General features: G+C 44.1%; 1 long non-coding RNA gene across 3 annotated transcripts in view; it reads left to right on the top strand.

Annotated features, from left to right (window-relative positions):
• Nucleotides 1-15,805, top strand: part of LOC147347727 (uncharacterized) — a 114,831-nt gene extending 99,026 nt beyond the window's left edge. For 2 of the 3 annotated variants that reach the window (XR_015152525.1, XR_015152527.1), the window contains one exon: nt 15,366-15,805. This is a non-coding gene — a long non-coding RNA (uncharacterized LOC147347727). Of the gene's footprint in view, nt 1-14,464; nt 14,672-15,365 lie in introns of all 3 variants that reach the window. The other variant, XR_015152528.1, reaches the window with a different exon arrangement.
• Nucleotides 15,806-17,160: the final 1,355 nt, after the last annotated feature.

Here is a 17,160-nt window from a genome sequence, read left to right as displayed (position 1 = left end):
CCTCCTTCCAAACGGTCACTAAGAAAGCAGAATACGTGGATCACTAACAGAGCCTCAATTCATCACTCCCAGAGCCTGAAGCGTTTTATGCTCACTCTGCGGGCATAATCAGGGGAGTGATTCTGAACCTTGTTAATCAGAAAGGGCCCTTTAAAAATGTCATGCTGTCAATATAAAACTTGGCTAAATTGCATTATAAATGCCAGATTCAGTCAACTAACACATTTAACACCATTTCTTAAGTACAGTTTAGATTTTATCCGTGCCAGGGAGAATGAGAAAAATACCTCAGGAGAGCCAACGCCCGTGGATTCCTTGGGCTAAGCTCAGTGCCCCCGGAGAGGGATTATAAATATTTCATTCCAAATCTGAGCTGCCCTTCTCCTGCGCTATTGTCAATAAGGTGTCCCCCGCCCCCTGAAAGTTGCTGGTTTTACAATTGAATGATTCTCACAGCTAAGAAGGTTACCAGGGGTGAGAGCCTTAGAACCGTTTTTTCCATCAGCAGAGAATTCCCATAGCTGTTGTTTTATGCCCGAGAGGAAGGGTTTCTTGTGAGTCTAAGAATTGTATGCACACCTCCATGGGAAGAAAGTGAAAGTCACTCAGTCGTGTCTGACTCTTTGTGACCCCGTGGACTATACAGTCCATGGAATTCTCCAGGCCAGAATACTGGAGTGGGTAGCCTTTCCCTTCTCCAGGGAATCTTCCCAACCCAGGGATCGAACCCAGGTCTCTCGCATTGCAGGCGGATTCTTTACCAGCTGAGCCACCAAGGAAGCATGGGAGGAAGAGTCTTCCTTATTGATATCTGTGGAGTCCAAGATAGCTCTCCAAGCAGAAACTAGCTTGTTTGGGGGAAGAGCCATCATCACATAGAAATGAGATCTAACCCCTGCTCTCCCCCCAGCCTCCTACCAAATATAGCTGAGTTGGGAGGCAGACTCTGTGAGGGCTTCAGTTGACCCCAGAAAGGGCTTGGAGGTGGAGGGACCCTTCAGCCTTGTCCCAGGTTGTGGCAAGGCATGTGTGTGTGTACGCCTGCATTAGCTGATCCTTGGATGACGGCTGCCCTGAGCTCTAGCGAGGGCTTCTGGCCGGGGCTGTCAGGGACAGTACTCCCGGTGCTGGGGGTAAGTCCTTCAGTCCTGGAGGGGGTCTGGGCGGCACGCTACAGTGTCCACTACGGAAAGAAAGATGGCCAGAGAGAGCATGATTGACGACCTCTGCCTGATCCCATGGCATAAAGTATGCCTCAGAGTTTGTGTCAACTCAAGATCAGAGAGCTGGGCTTCCATATTTCCTCCTCTGTCCATCTTTGGCTGAAGGCTCCCCCGGGAAGGGGAGGTTTGGATTTAAACTCTTGGACCCTTCAGGCTCTCTGCATGTGTATGAGCCTGGGCTCATGGAAAGCAGTTCCAGTAGCCCCCCGGAGGACTCAGAAGAGAGTCACAGGTGCAGGACATTAAAAGAAAATGGACCCGGAGCCAGGAGATGGGCCCCAAGGGACCTTGAAGGGTCCCTGTGGTCTGGCCGAGACACCCACTCTGTCCGCTGCAGCTTCTGTAGGTCTGAAGGGATTTCTCAGGCTGGATAAAGGCAGGAAGTCAGAAGAGAGATGGGGTCACGAGGTAGAGGCCCTGCATCTGCCAGGAGAGTCCTGAGGCTCAGGGGCATGAAGGTTAGGAGATGGAATCTGTTTCACCGTCTGGGGAGCCTGGTGGGGAAGGCAGCCTCTGAAGTAGAGACGGCTGAGTACGGAGATCTAGGTGGGGTCTGCAGCCTCTGGAGTGGCAGCAAAGAACCTCATGGACCTGGGAGAGGCAGGGAGGTGCCTGGAGTTTCCTCGAGTTTTCAGCATCCCTGCGTGAGTAGGAGTGAAATAGCCAGTGAATGAGAGAAGACAGAAAAATGGAGTAACGTGGAGGCTGTGGCCAAATGTGTGGATGGGTCTCTGGGGACCAGGCCGGCACTGGGCATCTCAGTTGATGCCAGTGTGAAGACAGGGCAACAGGGAACCCATGCCCTGCCTGGTATCCTGGTAGAACATTGTCACTCTAGAGTTAACATGGGGAAAGGGAAACCCTGAACTGATCAAGACTATGTCCCAAGTACCTGGACATTTAGAGATTTGCAATAGAAATAGATTTAAAGAAAATGAAAAAAAATTAAATATCTACATGCATTTATGGGCAGTTTGTTGCTGCCACATGTAATGATGAACAAGATCTCTTAGAAGCCTCTAAATGATATAGTGTGCGGATGCTTCAGATGACAGGTGTGTGTAACGCCCGTTTTAGCTCAACGTAATTACTGTTTTGTTGACGGGTTTCTCTCCTTACATGAAGAAGGAATTATGCTGTCAGTGAGGACTGAATCAACTGACCGAGGGACAGAAGATGACGCAAGTGAAACCCGGGGCCCCAAGGGAGAGAGCACAACTTTGTGGACAATGCTGTATTTGTCTGCAGTTTTGATATCATAACCCATGTGCCCAACGCAGCACTGCGTGGTCATGCACACATGCACACGCTTCTTCTGAGCCTGTTATTTCTTTCTCTTTCTTCCTTCTTCATGCTACAGTGAGTTGGAAGAACAAAAAAGCTGAAGGATACATGTTAGCTTAGAGCTGCGCACGTGTGTGTGTGTGTGCGCGCGCGCTCCTTTTTTCACCAGGGGTCTCAGAGCTGGTTTCCTGCTTGGAGCTTTTCTTGTCTGTTTCAAAGCCCCCTTCACAAGCTTAACGCTGACAAGGTGAACAATAGAAAGTGAGCCGGAGCTTGGAAATGAACAGAAAGAAAGGACTGACTTTGGGCTACTCTGGTGGGGTAAATGGACTATAAAATGCAATTTTAAATTAAATAGGTGCTTTATGGGCAACACAATATTGATTTTGCTTCCACAGGCAGAGGCTGAAGAATTGCGTGCAATCTGTATGTGTGTGCGACAATTTAGGAAGTATGTAAGTAGGCGTTTTAATTTAACTTAACTGCCCAGGAAGGACTTAATGATTAATATCTTTGGTTTTCAACTCTTGTTGGCGTGGAGGTAATGACTCTTCCCCCTTTTGACCTGTATGCTTGTAGAACCTTTGTCAACTCTTTTAAAAAAAAGTCCCTCCCCTCTCCCCACGCTGGTGAGGGTAACTTCACCCACCGTTTAGAACCAGGAAGATATTGGTATCCTTCTATCATCTTGCCACCAGCATCCCTTCCATGTTTCCAGAAAACAAAAATAAAAGGTACAGGATAACATAGAGGGGACCCTAGGGTTCTTCTTCCAAAATGCTGTTTGAAAAGTATCTTCAGTAACAATATAAAAAGAGAGTTTGGACTCTGACGTACTGAGCAGAGCTGAGAGAGGAGGGATGTTTGACTTCACTGCCCTGGGTGTTACTGCCTGTCTATACCTTTTGAGAGCTCCTTTCAAATCAGTCAGTCCTAAAGGAAGTCAACCCTGAATATTAATTGGGAAGACTGATGCTAAAGCTGCAGTTCCAATACTTTGGCCACCTGATGAAGAGCCAACTCATTGGGAAAGACCCTGATGGTGGGAAAGATTGAAGGCAGAATAAGGGGGAAGCAGAAGATGAGATGGTTAGATAGCATCCCTGACTCAGTGGACATGAATTTGAGCAAACTCTGGGAGACAGTGGAGGACAGAGGAGCCTGGCGTGCTGCAGTCCGTGGGTTCACAAAGAGTCGGACACGACTTAATGATTCAACTATTATAGCAGCGTACCTTTTAAACCCTTTTAGCAAGTCTTACATAGCTCCAAACTTAGGGTCTAATATTTCCTAGAATGTTCTGTGAAGCAGAAGAATGAATGAACTCATTTTCACCAAGAATTCAATACATTTGAAGTTAAAAGGAAAGAAAAATCCTTGGAAGATATCTTTTAATCACTGGCAGGGCGGGAGAAGGAAGAAGCGACGTCCTCGTTTTACGCTGCCTGTAAGGAAGAATTTTGTGTATTAAAGTCTTAATCTCTACACCCCTTGCTGTAGCCATTCCTTTTCTAGAACTTTATCTTAATGAACAAATTGGGGAAAAGCACAAAAAAAGGTATGCATTTGGATTCACTGCAGTGTAATTTATAATGGCCACAAACTGAAAGTAAGTTTTGAAAAAATAGAGTGCACTATTTTTCAATAGTGCACTATTTTTGTGGCACTGAGATTCTACTGAGGCAAGAGGCAGAAGCCAAGACCAGCCAGCCTAAGCAAAGGAGGAAGTTTGATGATATAAAGATAAATGTGTCCCATGGAAGTGAGTTTAGGAACACATCTGGGCAGCCCTGCCTTTGACATCTGTAGCTTAGGGCAAGAGGACAAACGCAGGTCCCCATTCCAGTTCTCTCAGTATTTAAACGTTATAACCAAGCTGTGCATATAATGTTTACACTGTTAAATAGAATGTTCTGTTTTCCTACTTTGACAAATATACCTTCACAACAGTCTGGGGAACCAGACTTCTCAGAGTTTTATGCCAGAAAATTCAGCACATGGAGAGCCAAACTCTCATCCCAGGCCCCCTTACCCCTGGCCCTGACCTCTGTTCACCTCCTGGTCTACAGGATCCTGCTGACCATCACACGTGCGGACTCACCAGCCCACCCATTCAGGTCCACCCTCCTCCCCACAAAGAACTCCCCTAGCCTTGTCTTTTGATCTAGGAGTATGTGTGCCAGCAAGGTGAAATGGCTTTAAAGGATGGACCCAGGGTGGGGTCCACAGTCAGTGAATCAGTTCAGACACTCAGTCGTGTCTGACTCTTTGCAATCCCACAGACTTCAGCATGCCAGGCCTCCCTGTCCATCACCAACTCCCAGAGTTTATTAAACTCATGTCCATTGAGTCGATGAAGCCATCCAACAATCTCATCTTCTGTCGTCCCCTTCTCCTCGCGCCTTCAATCTTTCCCAGCATCAGGGTCTTTTCAGATGAGTCAGTTCCTCGCATCAGGTGGCCAAAGTATTGGAATTTTAGCTTCACATCAGCCCACAAGTGGGCTTGGGCCATTTGGGCTGGAAGTTTAGGGACCTTGCTTTTCTGGAGTTTGGTTAAAAGAAGGAAGTTTGGGTTTCAAATGGACACATCCTTTAGCCCTCATGGGGAGAGCTTGACTAGAAGGAGGGCGCAGCAAGGATCCTCACATGGGGGCTCCAAGGCAAGGGGCTCCAGACAGGAGCTTCCTGGGCTTCCCTAGAAAGAAGCTAGGGGAGTTTCTAGCTAGCAGTGGCTCAGTGGTAAAGGATCCACATGCCAGTGCGGGAGACTCAGGTTCAGTCTCTGATCTGGGAATATCCTGCATGCTGCAACTCCAGGAGCCCGCATGCTGTAGAGCCCGTGCTCTGCAACAGAAGTCACTGCAATGAGGTGCCCGTGCACTGCAATTAGAGAGGAGTGCCTGCTCGCCACAACTAGAGAAAAGCCCACACAGCAATGAAGACCCAGTGCAGCCAAAATAAATAAATAACTAAATAAAAATTTAAAAAGAGATTCAAGACAGGGACCCCCACTTGCCTGAGCCAAAGACCAGTAATTCAGTTGGTCCTCAGGAAAGTCTGGTATTAGTTTCTTCTGGCTTTCATAGCAAAGTACCCACAAACCATAAGGCTTAAAACTCTCACAGCTCTGGGACCCAAAGTCTGAAACCAAGGTGTAAGCAGGGCCTCACTCCCTTCAGAGGCTCTAGTGCAGAATCATTCTTGCCTTTCCAGCTTGGTGGCCCCAAGGGGTAGGTGCCCCTTGGCTTATGGCAGCGTAACTCTAATCTGCCCTCTGTCTTCACATGGCTTTCTCCTCTGTCCCTGGGCTCCACCTCCTCTTATAAGGACACCCCTTATTGGATTGAGTGCCCACCTTAAATCAAAAATATTTCATCTAGAGATCCTTAATTACATTCGCAAAGACTTTCTTGTGAGGCTGTATTTTGAGGTTCCAAGTGGATATGAATTTTAAAAAGACAACACTAATCAACCCACTGTAGGAGCCCGGGAATGAAAAATCACAGAAAACCTGTGAAATCACTCTCCTTCTGCCTCCCGTCCCTGCTTTTTCATCTGTGTCTTAGTCAACTGTTTACTTCTGCCTCTCCTTCCTCATGGGGAGTTATGGCCACCCCTCAGCCATAAAAAATGTGCATAACAACACAAAAAACTGAGAAGCTATAGGTCCCGATTCCACGTTCCTCGGAGAGCGATTCTTCCTGGCTGAGGTTGGATCCTGGGTCCCCTCCAGGCTGACAAATGTTGACCTGAGGAATAGAGCCAAAGCCACATCAATGCTGTGGAGCAAAGGCCATTAATTTCTCGGTTGGCTTATGGACTGAAGGGACATTCAGTGTCTAATAAATAAAGAATTGATTAAATTATAGCCCAGCCATAGGAAGGAAGACCGTATGACTATCCAAAATTGTATTTTAGAATAAAGGCTAATGGCAAGATAATGCGCTGATAATTAGGTGAGAAAAACAAGTTATGAAACAGTACATGTATAATATTGTACCCATGTAGTTAATAAACATATACAGACACACACACATAGAAATGAGGACAGAAGAATGTAAACTGAGTATTTATAAAACTGTCACTAGGCGGTAGATTATACGTGGATTTTTTTCTTTTTTTCCCCACAATTTACTGTTAAATTGTTTAATTACTAATATGCCTAAAGAAGGATTTCTAACAAAAAAAAAGGAAAGAATTATTAATAGTGGAACTTACAAAATAAGGGAAAGTTTGGAGTAATAAGCCTGGGGCTATCTATTGGGATATTTGCCTAACACACAAAGATTCCTCTTTTTATGGACTTTAGCTGCCACCATTACTATAAACTCTGGCTCTAAAGGAGTAGCAGGATTCTCCAGCTTGGACCAGGAATGCAGGACAAGTCAGTCTGCAGAGAGGAGAGATGATAATGGGGCTGATGTCAGAACAGGGACAGAAATGAAAACAGGATCTGGGCCGCACTTCAGTCTGAATTAAACTCTCCCCAAGATCTGTTGACATTTCTGCTCTTGGGTTTGTTCTGATGCTTCTTTGTATTTATAGTAAATGTCTTTTTGTATTTAAACTAGATGAGTTGATTTCTGTTGCTGGCAAAGAGTTTTGACCAATACAAGATCTTTCCGAATCATAACCCACAAGTGACCATGGCCTTATACACTCAGTTCTCAGAAGAATTCAGTGAGTAAAGGCTTCAGATATGAGATCTGGTCTCTTGGATAAGGTTATGCCCTTGGGTGCTGAAGGTCCAAGCAGATGAGTAAGAGAAAAGTAATAAAATACAAGAGGTTGATGCGAAGGAAGGGACTGAGCAGGAGGCAGATCAAGGAGAGAGGCCGGGGAGGGTGAGAAGGAAGCCACGTGATGAGAGTTCTAGAGTCTAGGATGCAGAAGGCCCCCCATCGCTGACCTTTGGTGATCAATTCACAGTCAGCTTGCCTTTTATGAAAGGCGGATGAGTACCAAAATTAGTTGAGTTGAACTTTGTGGCTTTCAAGTCGGCCTGCATACCATCCAACTCCTGTGTATCCAAGTTCCTTCCACTGGTCACAGCAACCATCTGAACCATACTGGGTCTCTGGGAGAGGTTGTTATTTCTTAACACCACTCTCAGTACAATGAAAAACTTCAGACTGGGCAGCTGTGGGCCACCTGATGCAAAGAGCTGACTCATTGGAAAAGACCCTGATGCTGGGAAAGATTGAAGGCAAGAGGAGAAAGGGAAGATGGAGGATGAGGGTTGGATGCCATCACTGACTCAGTGGACAAGAGTCCGAGCAAACTCTGGGAGATGGTGATGGACAGGGAAGCTGGTGTGCTGCAGTCCATGGGGTCGCAAAAAGTTGGACATTACTTAGCAGTTGAACAACGACAAATTCTAGTTTAAAGGATACAAAAGAGACAAGATAATTAAATATAGCACATGATCCTGGACTGAAACCTGAACCAGAAAAAAAATTATTTTGCTGCGAAGGACATTATTAGGGTAAAATTTATCAACTAGATAATGTTATCTGAATGATGGGGGCAAAAGGACACAATAACCACCTCTTAGTTCAGAAAGAAAATGATATGTGTATGCACACATATATCTGTATATCTGTACCTATACATCTGTGTATCCATCCGTGCAGAGAGAATGCCACAGCAAACGTGGTCAAGGCAAACTATTAACATTTGGGGAATCTGGGTGAAGCTGTCATGGGAATTTTTTGTTCTATTTCAACTTTTTTCTAAGTCTGGAATTATTTAAAAATAAAAATAAATACCACTCAACTCCCTTAGGACCAAGCTGTTGTGGCCCATTTTCCCAATAGCTGATAAAATGTCATTTTGTGCCAGCAAAGTGTCAGTTTTAACTTTCTCCTGAAGTTTACTCCATTCCTTTCCCAGGTTCCTCTTGCAGCTGCTTGGCATTTGTCAGCCCTGCCCTTGTCCCAGGCTGTGAATGACCCAGTGGGTCTCCCCTCGGTGCCCATCAGGAAGCCCGGTGTGGTCCCGGCATCTTCCAGGCCCCGTGGTGACCTGGGGCTGCCCTGGGCAGCTGGATGGGAGGAGGAACTCTGCTTCCAGCCACCTAGGACCTGAGTATAACAGTGAAGGGAGGAGGTGAGAGAGAAGTGGGGGGGACAGCTTAGCTTTTCCTTCCTTTCCAGGAATGTCTTTAAGAGCTTTTCCTCCTCATCATTACTATCAGATACATATTCTCTTGGGTTTCCTGGCACTTCAAAATAATTCATCCTTCTCTACTAGAATTTACCATATCCCCTGCCCCTGACACAGGGCTTCCATGGTGGCTCAATGATAAAGAATCTGCCTACAATGCAGGAGACACAGGAGACTCAGGTTCAACCCCTGGTCAGGAAAATCCCCTGAAGAAGGAAATGGCACCCCACTCCAGTATTCTTGCCTGGAAAATCCCATGAACAGAGGAGCCTGGTGGGGTACAGTCCATAGGGTCACAAGAGTCAGACACAATTTAGCTACTAAACCATCACTTCCCCCTATGCATGCGTGTGTACACACACACACACACACACACACACACACATACAGAATGGCTCCCTACACACGACTTCTCTGGGAGCCCATCTCAACCTTATGTGACTTAGCACCCAAATTTTGTATCTTTATTGTTGCTCCTCTGGGGAATCATGAAAAGTGAAAGAAAGCAAAAGTGTTAGTCACTCAATCATGTCTAACTCTTGTGACCCCCACCCCGCCAGACTCCTCTGTCCATGGAATTCTCCAGACAAGAATACTGGGGTGGGTTGACTCTTTCAGCAAATCCCTCACCTCCAGCAAGAGAGAAGGAAACTAACCAGCAACACTTCAATGTACATCTGGGTACAGTCACCAGTCAGGCCACTTAGCAGGGCTCCAGGTGTGAGCAGAACAATGGGGGTTTTCCTGGAAATTATGAGTACCCAGTGTAAGGAACCTGTGTCTGGTTCTGTCAGACACATCGTAAAACCTTGGAACTTATGTGCTGATGGTAAATGTCTTCTACAGTGAGCTGCCTCTCCTTAGGATTTTCAATAGGGCATTCATTGAAGGCAAGAAAAATACATTGATGTCCCTGAAGGGAAATAAATGGAACACTTCAGACATGATGCCAGGTGGCATGGTCATCACGCTGCTGTTCTACGTGGACTGATTTGGGCAGTGATGTGGAGCCACCAGGAGCCCGCCCTCAGATACCCATGATGGGAGCTTCAGCGAGTCACCGTCTGGACGAGGTTTGAGTGCAGATGGAATTGGGAGGCACCGAAGGGAACTGGAGGGCTGGTGGAGTTGGGGAACCAGCGAAGTCATGAGGCAAAGCCTATGGCTGGTGGTGGCTTGGTCAATAACAGCCGTGAGAGGCTCACATACCACATGCGTCTACATTAGAAAGTAGACAGAGACACCAAGGGGCCAGAGATGACACAGGAAATTTATGAGGACTGTTGTTTTGAAGGGATCTTTCAAGAAAATGCTTTTCTTTGAGATGCTGAGCTCACTTAGAGCTGTGAGTGTATACCTAGCAGGGTCCTCTGCCCTGAGGATGGGTGGGGATTAGCGGTGGTGACGGACTTCCACTTGGAGGAAGCTAACTGCAATGGACTTGGGCGAAGAAATGCCAGGAGAGAACTGGGTTCCTCCTAAGGAGTAGCAGGGTGTGATGGACGGATGATGAATGTGACATGACTTAGTGCGATGTGCTCTCAGATCATGGTCCAGATCGTTTCTTGATTTGTGTTGCTATGGTTCTCCATCCTGGACATTCATCACAGGTTGTTTCAGAGCCTGACTCAGAAAACTACTGGGGTGGGCCTCTTAACCACTGGACATCATAGAATCCTATCTTGTGGCGATGGAAGAAGATGCTTGCAGAGACTAGGATGAAGTCTCACTTTGAAACCTTGTTTTAAAATGCCTGGGGAATGACAGGTCATCTCATCTCAGCAAAACTGGAAAACTGCTAACGTATCTGGCTAGTGAACTTGATTTTGTTCTCAAAGTTTGGGACCAAGGTTTTCCTGGTAAGCATCTTGGTTATCTGCAAAGAGAAGTTAAACTTTTATCCAAACTGCAATAATATCAATATCAAAAGAATATCATGAAAGTAGGGGACAAAGTGAGTTTAACTTAAAAATACTTCACAGTGTTCAGATAATCTGTTGTGTGTCTTCTCATGTCACCCTCACAATGATCTTTAGCAAATGTGTACTGTCTTTCAGTGCGTGTTTCTGAATGCCTCATAGGCTTTCTAACTTGGGAGAAGATGGGGGAACAGACAGACATGGTCTCTGCTCTCACAAATTTAGCCTGTCCTAAAGAAGAAGAGAGGCTTCCCAGGTGGCGCCAGTGGTAAAGAACCTGCCTGCCAGTGCAGGAGATATAAGAGACCTAGGCTCAGTCTCTGGGTCAGGAAGATCCCCTGGAGGAGGGCTTGGCAACCCACCCCAGTATTCTTGCGTGGAGAATCCCATGGACAGAGGAGCCTGGTGGGCTACAGTCCATAGGGTCACAGAGACGGACACAAATGAAGCAACTTAGCACAAAGAAAAGACAATAGTTATAAATGCTGCTTAATTTCAAGGTAGAATAGCAATATCTTTCTTCAGTTTTACTGATGGAAAAATGGAGGCTTACATAACATTTCATTGTCACACAAAAGTAAGTTCAGGAGAAAATTTGCAGTGTAAAAATAACTAATATTATAGGAATTTATTAAATCTAGGCAATTTTTCCACCTCTAGTATTTTTGGTTTGTTTTTGTTGTATTACTAATTTCTGATAACATATCAAGAGTTCTTGCTTCCATTACATACAGTTGCAATGGCACTAAACCTACAGAAGGCATGACTAAATATAACATCACAGATGTATATTTTTCTACAATATGTTGAACATCCCCAAAGCATCCTTATAAAGAAGATTTGCAGGAGTAAGACTGCTTTACTCCTTTCTGACTAGTAGGTGCCTAGAATGATGCCTGACACATTATTGTTCAATCACTGAGTCAAGTCTGAATCTTTATGACCCCATGGACTGCAGCACACCAGGCTCCTCTGTCCTCCACTATCTCCTAGAGTTTGCTCAAATTCACGTCCATTGAGTTGGTGATTCTATCTAACCATTTCAACCTCTGCCACCCGCTTCTCCTTTTGCCTTCAATCGTTCCCAGGATCAGGGTCTTTTCTAATGAGTCGGCTCCTCACATCAGGTGGCCAAAGTATTGGAGTGTCAGCTTCAGCATCAGTCCTTCCAGTGAATATTCAGGGTTGATTTCCTTTAGGATTGATTGACTGGTTTGATCTGTTACAGTCCAAGGAACTCTCATGAGTCTTTTCCAGCACAACAATTCAAAAGCATCAATTCTTCAGCACTCAGCCTTCTTTATGATCCACCTCTCACATTCGTACATGACTACTGGAAAAACCATACCTTTGACTGTGCGGACCTTTGTCGGCAAAGTGATATCTCTGTCTGACACACAGTTGCTAGATAAAATGTTGAATAAATGAATGACTGATCTCACTCTCGCTTTAAGGAAAGAAAGCCCTGTGTTTTTCTTCTTTCTTCATATTGAACATGATCTTAAATTCTGTGAACTGCCCTGATTATTCACTTGAACCCACACAATGTATAAAAACTAATGTCAAGGTGAAATAGTCTTAATCTTATATATAAAATTTTCAATTAGCCAAGCTAATTAAGAAGGGCTGATTTCCAAATAATTCCAGAAGTTAATAGGACCAGAACTGTTATAATAGAATATTCCCAAAGATCTTTCCCAAAAGGGATGGTCTAGTTGAGAATGAGTCCAATTGTATATGAACAAACTTGAACTTACCTCGAAGCATGTTTCAACATGCCTGTTGACTGTGTTTTTAATATGGACTTCATTTGCATTTGCAATATAGAGTTGATATTTTCTGGGATGACAGAATTATAATTTTTGAACTTTTTTCACTGTGAGTGAAAAGGCAGCAGCCTGGATTTCCCTGGTGATCCAGATTCCATGCTTTCACTGCAGAAGGCGCAGGTCCAATCCCTGGTTGGATGAACTAATGTCCAGCATGATGCATGGCCAAAAACAGAGGGGGAGGGAAAAAAAGGAAAGAAAGGCAGGAGCCACACAAAGAGGGGCATAAGAGATGAAGAGTCCCAAAAGGGGTCAGGCAAAACCAGTCCAGATAGAAGGTAACTAAGGAGGTTTCATGGCCTTTCTGAGGAGTCTGTGCATGACAGTGTTGCACAGCATTCTGTGATGAATGTTTGAGCGTGTGCAGGGAGACCTAAATTATCACTGCCTGGCTTTGGGCCACCTGGTGGTATGTTCCTCCTCAACAATACCTTAGCTCATGCTGTATGGTTGACTCACTTGGAAATCCAGAAAAAGGATGGGATCAGTTCTCAGGCATAGAATGATTGGCCAAACCTTGCAGCATTGGACTGCAGTTAGTTCCACTCCTGGCTCCCTCTTCTACATTGTGACTTAAGACATTTGATGGTACTGAAGCATCATGTTGTCTGTTCTTTGTAAATCCAAGAATTAGTTCCACCATCAGAAGGGACTGCTTGATGAAAGATGGGTCAGGGTCATTCAAAATGACAGGCTGTATTTAGCAGAATAATCTTGTTTTCTTCTTTTATTTATGGCCCAATAAACTGAATGTTCATGGGAAAGAATTTTTAGGCACCCTAGTATTTGTCTTTGGAATGTATTTTTCTACATATGGGAGCACACAGCATCTGCATGATGGATGGTAGACAAATTATTTTACTACAATTCTTCATTACAAATAGGAGAAAACTGGAGGGCAGAGAGCTTAAGTAACTTATTCAAGGTAATCTGATTAGTTAGTAGCCATAGCTAAAACCTGGGACTCAAGGTTCCCTGTATCTCACAGATGATTTCATAAGTATATGCAGACATTCCAAATCAGATTCCTCTCTCTCTCCCAAGCTCATTCTTGATTTGAGTGTCATTTTTTTTTTCCTGGAACTAATTACAAATTTACAGTTTAGGCACCAAGCCAAGCCCAGCTATTACTGCTTCGGGCTCTATCAGGGTAAATGTAAGCAGAGATGTTCTGAGTCTTCTGTGAAGACTCTTCAAGGGTCACATTGCAGATGTGTGCTCCTGGGCGTCTGTGCACGTGTATTACTCATATGCACGTGTGTGGATGGGGGCGGGACATCCTCTAACTTTGACAAGATTGGTTCCTTCTTTGCCTACTCACCTATGGGTAAGACTTTGTTTAAAAAACAACAGAAACGTCTGTGGGTCAAGTGTTCCTATCACATGTATCAGCATAACCCATAGACACCTTCTCTTGAGTCCCAGAAGAAAATATTCTATTTTAATTCTAAATTATTCTTTATGATATAGGGTGTATATTACCGAGACTTCTGTAACTCTGGGCTTTTTAGTTCACAGAATCCATTACATTCCATAGTGGTGAGTTTTTATTTGTTCATTCACTTACTTGTGCGTTGAATGATCAACAAGGCTAACAGACATTTTATGTACAGATTCATTTCATCATTTATGTGTTGCTGAAAATCCAGACTTTACAACCGAGTGATATGTTGATGCAGAGAATTTATTAGTTGAGGCTCTAAGCCTGGATCTTTCAGAAAGAGCATGTCAGATAAAGCCACATCAGGATATTACTTTTGATAGTAAATGTAGAAACTGGACCATCCCTCTGCCCATCTGTAGACCTGGATTGTGAACATTCTGCCTCCATCCTCCCACACCCCCAACACACTTTTTGCCCTGAAAGCACGTCCTGACTTGGCAGAAAAGAAAATGTGGAAAGTGTTAGGATTGAAGCTGCACATTCAGATAAAAATGCCTTGGTGTGTCTAGTTTATTCTTTGGTAAATAATATACCTGAAGGTATCTGAAAATTTTCTCTTTTTCATAAGCATATGGTTTTGTTGTCTCTGGTGGCTCAGATGGTAAAGAATTCGCCTGCAATGTGGGAGACCTGGGTTCCATCCCTGGGTCAGGAAGATCCCCTGGAGGAGGGCATGGCAGCCCACTCCAGTATTCTGGCCTGGAGAATCCCACAGACAGAGGAGCCTGGACTACAGTCCATGGGGTCGCAAAGAGTCGGATACTACTGAGCGACTAAACACGCAAGGCAAACAACCATGGGAGAGGTGGGACAGAGGTCTTATTAGATGGTTTGCTGTAACAGGATAGACTAACTCTTTCCTAAGAGTTCATGTGCCCGTGAAAGTAGTGGAAGCTGAGGCGGGAGAGGGATGCAACTGAGGAGGGAGGCCAAACAGAACTGGATGACACGCGTGAGCGATGCTGAAGACAACCTAAGCAATGTTATGCCTTAAATAGAGACACAAAGAACTAAAATTTGGAATCTGAAGCCATTTCATTCCTGACTTGTTTATGTGCAAATAACCCAGTAAAATGTACAGGCTTCGTAAAGGCAAAGATTGTGTCTTACCAGTTTCTGCATGTCTAGTGCTTAATATGGGCTTCCCTGGTGGCTCAACAGTAAAGAATCTGCCTGCAAGTTGGGAGGCACAGGAGGTACGGGTTTGATCCCTGGGTCAGGAAGATCCCCTGGAGGAGGGCATGGCATCTCACTCCAGTATTCTTGCCTGGAGAATCCCATGGACAGAGGAGCATGGTGGGCTACAGTCCATAGGGTCCCAAAGAGTTGGACACAACTGAAGTGACTTAGCATGCATGTAGTGCTTAATATAGAACTGAGCACATTGTTATCACTCCTTAAATGTTTATTGTTTTTAAGTAAATGAATGAATTAATGCTTAATGCGCACATATATATTTTCTTCTACCGGAGAAAAAGATTTGTCTTTTTTTTTTTCAGGTTGATGCATTCCATGGTGTCGCATATGAAATGAGATGCCCTTTTAATCCACTATGCATGACACTGACCATTCTGAACAAAGAAATTATCCTTCTCTGAATTCCGATGCTCTTAGAAATTGAGATAAATATTTAACCATCCTACTCTGCCCTCGTGGATCTGTGTGGAATCCTTGAGCCAGCTAATCGAACATTAAATGTCTAAATTAAACTACTCACCTCTCAGTAACGGAGGAGGATAAAGCAAGTATAAAAGAACATTCTTCTTCCTCACCTGTTAACATAAAGCAAAACAAGAATCTGCAAGAATATTTTGAGATAGCAAGTATATGAAGAGCTTTGACATATATACACATACACATATTATGAACCTTTGACATTTGTAAAACTACATACTCAGAAAGTTGTATCAGAAACTCTTTAAAAAACAATACCACCGCACACCTTTTGCTGTTCTTCTGGGGAAAAAAAAAAATAGGTACAGTATTTCCAAATCCATGGAGTTTCCATTCACAGAAAGAGCTAAGTCAGGAAAGAAAAAGTCAGCCATAGAAAGGCATTATATTAGGTAAATGAACCAAATCAGGGTAGGAGAACACTATTTGCAATTTAACCAGCCAAGTTAAACACGACACGATTAGAGCCAATCTTTGGGGACCAAGTTAGTAGTAATTGTGCCTTATTTAACTTGGCCAATTAAAGGCTGAACTCTTTTCTAAATTGGCTATTTTCAAAGCAATCAAACCTTTGCACTCTGAATTTTTTTTCCAGCTTGCCATTTTTAATTTAGGTATTTGACTGCTTAATGGATGTATGTGTACATGGACCCATACCTAAATATTTGCACATAATACAAAATTAATATGCAGTTGTATTGAGCAGAAGAAATGGTTTCTTATTATAATAGGCTTTTTAAACCAGATTGGGGTCATATGTGTTTTCACATGTCCACTAATTTCCTGCATCTGAAGAAAGGATCTAAGCTGTGAAATACATGGCCTAAGGGAAGGTTCCTAGGAAGTAACTACTATAACCTGGAAAGACTCACCTAAAGAACTAGGGTTACAATGTCTAGAAAAGGTAGCGAAGAGAAGAAAATGTTGGTGTTGTCTACCAACTGTAAGTGCCTCTTTGTTTACTTTGTCACCACGAGTCAGTTAACATTTATTGAATCCTCATTCTGTGCAGAGAACTGCTCTTGACGAGGTGATTCCAACCAAAGCCCCAGAAATTATCCCTGTCTCAAGAAGCATCTACTCTGGGGACTTCTCTGGTGGCCCAGTGGTTATGACTCTGAGCCTTCAATCCTTGGGGTGCAGGTTCAATCTTTAGTTGGGTAACTAAGATGTAACATGTTGCTGGGCATGGCCAAAAAAAAGGCATCTACTCTGAAAGAAAAGCCCCAAATTGTGTGGAGGCATAAATACAAAGGACTGATCGTTTGAATCAGCTCTTCACCTTTCTCCACTGGCATTAAAGTATTCAAATACATTAGGGTTAAAACTCAAGAATCAGAAAAAGAGAAGACAGTAAGTCATCATAGCTCTATGAATTGAGTCTGATGGAGTTAGTAAAAAACATTTTTTTCTGGGGAACTCTAACAGAGTAAGTACCAGGAAGAAGGGTAGGGGGCTTTAAAGTGAAAGGAAATTGCGACCCTATGGACTGTAGCCCACCACACTCCTCTGTCCATGGGGTTCTCCAGGCAAGAATACTGGAGTGGATTGCCACGCCCTCCTCCAGGGGATCTTCCCCACCCAGGGATTGAATCCACATCTCCTGTGGTTCCTACATTG

The sequence above is a fragment of the Bos grunniens genome, chromosome 23 (assembly GCF_055505025.1).
Source record: "Bos grunniens cultivar Pamir isolate PY7600 chromosome 23, Bosgru_T2T1.0, whole genome shotgun sequence".
In the NCBI taxonomy this organism is placed as follows: domain Eukaryota; kingdom Metazoa; phylum Chordata; class Mammalia; order Artiodactyla; family Bovidae; genus Bos; species Bos grunniens.
The sequence above is the reverse complement of the archived record's forward strand: the minus strand, read 5'-3'. Positions and strand labels throughout refer to the sequence as shown.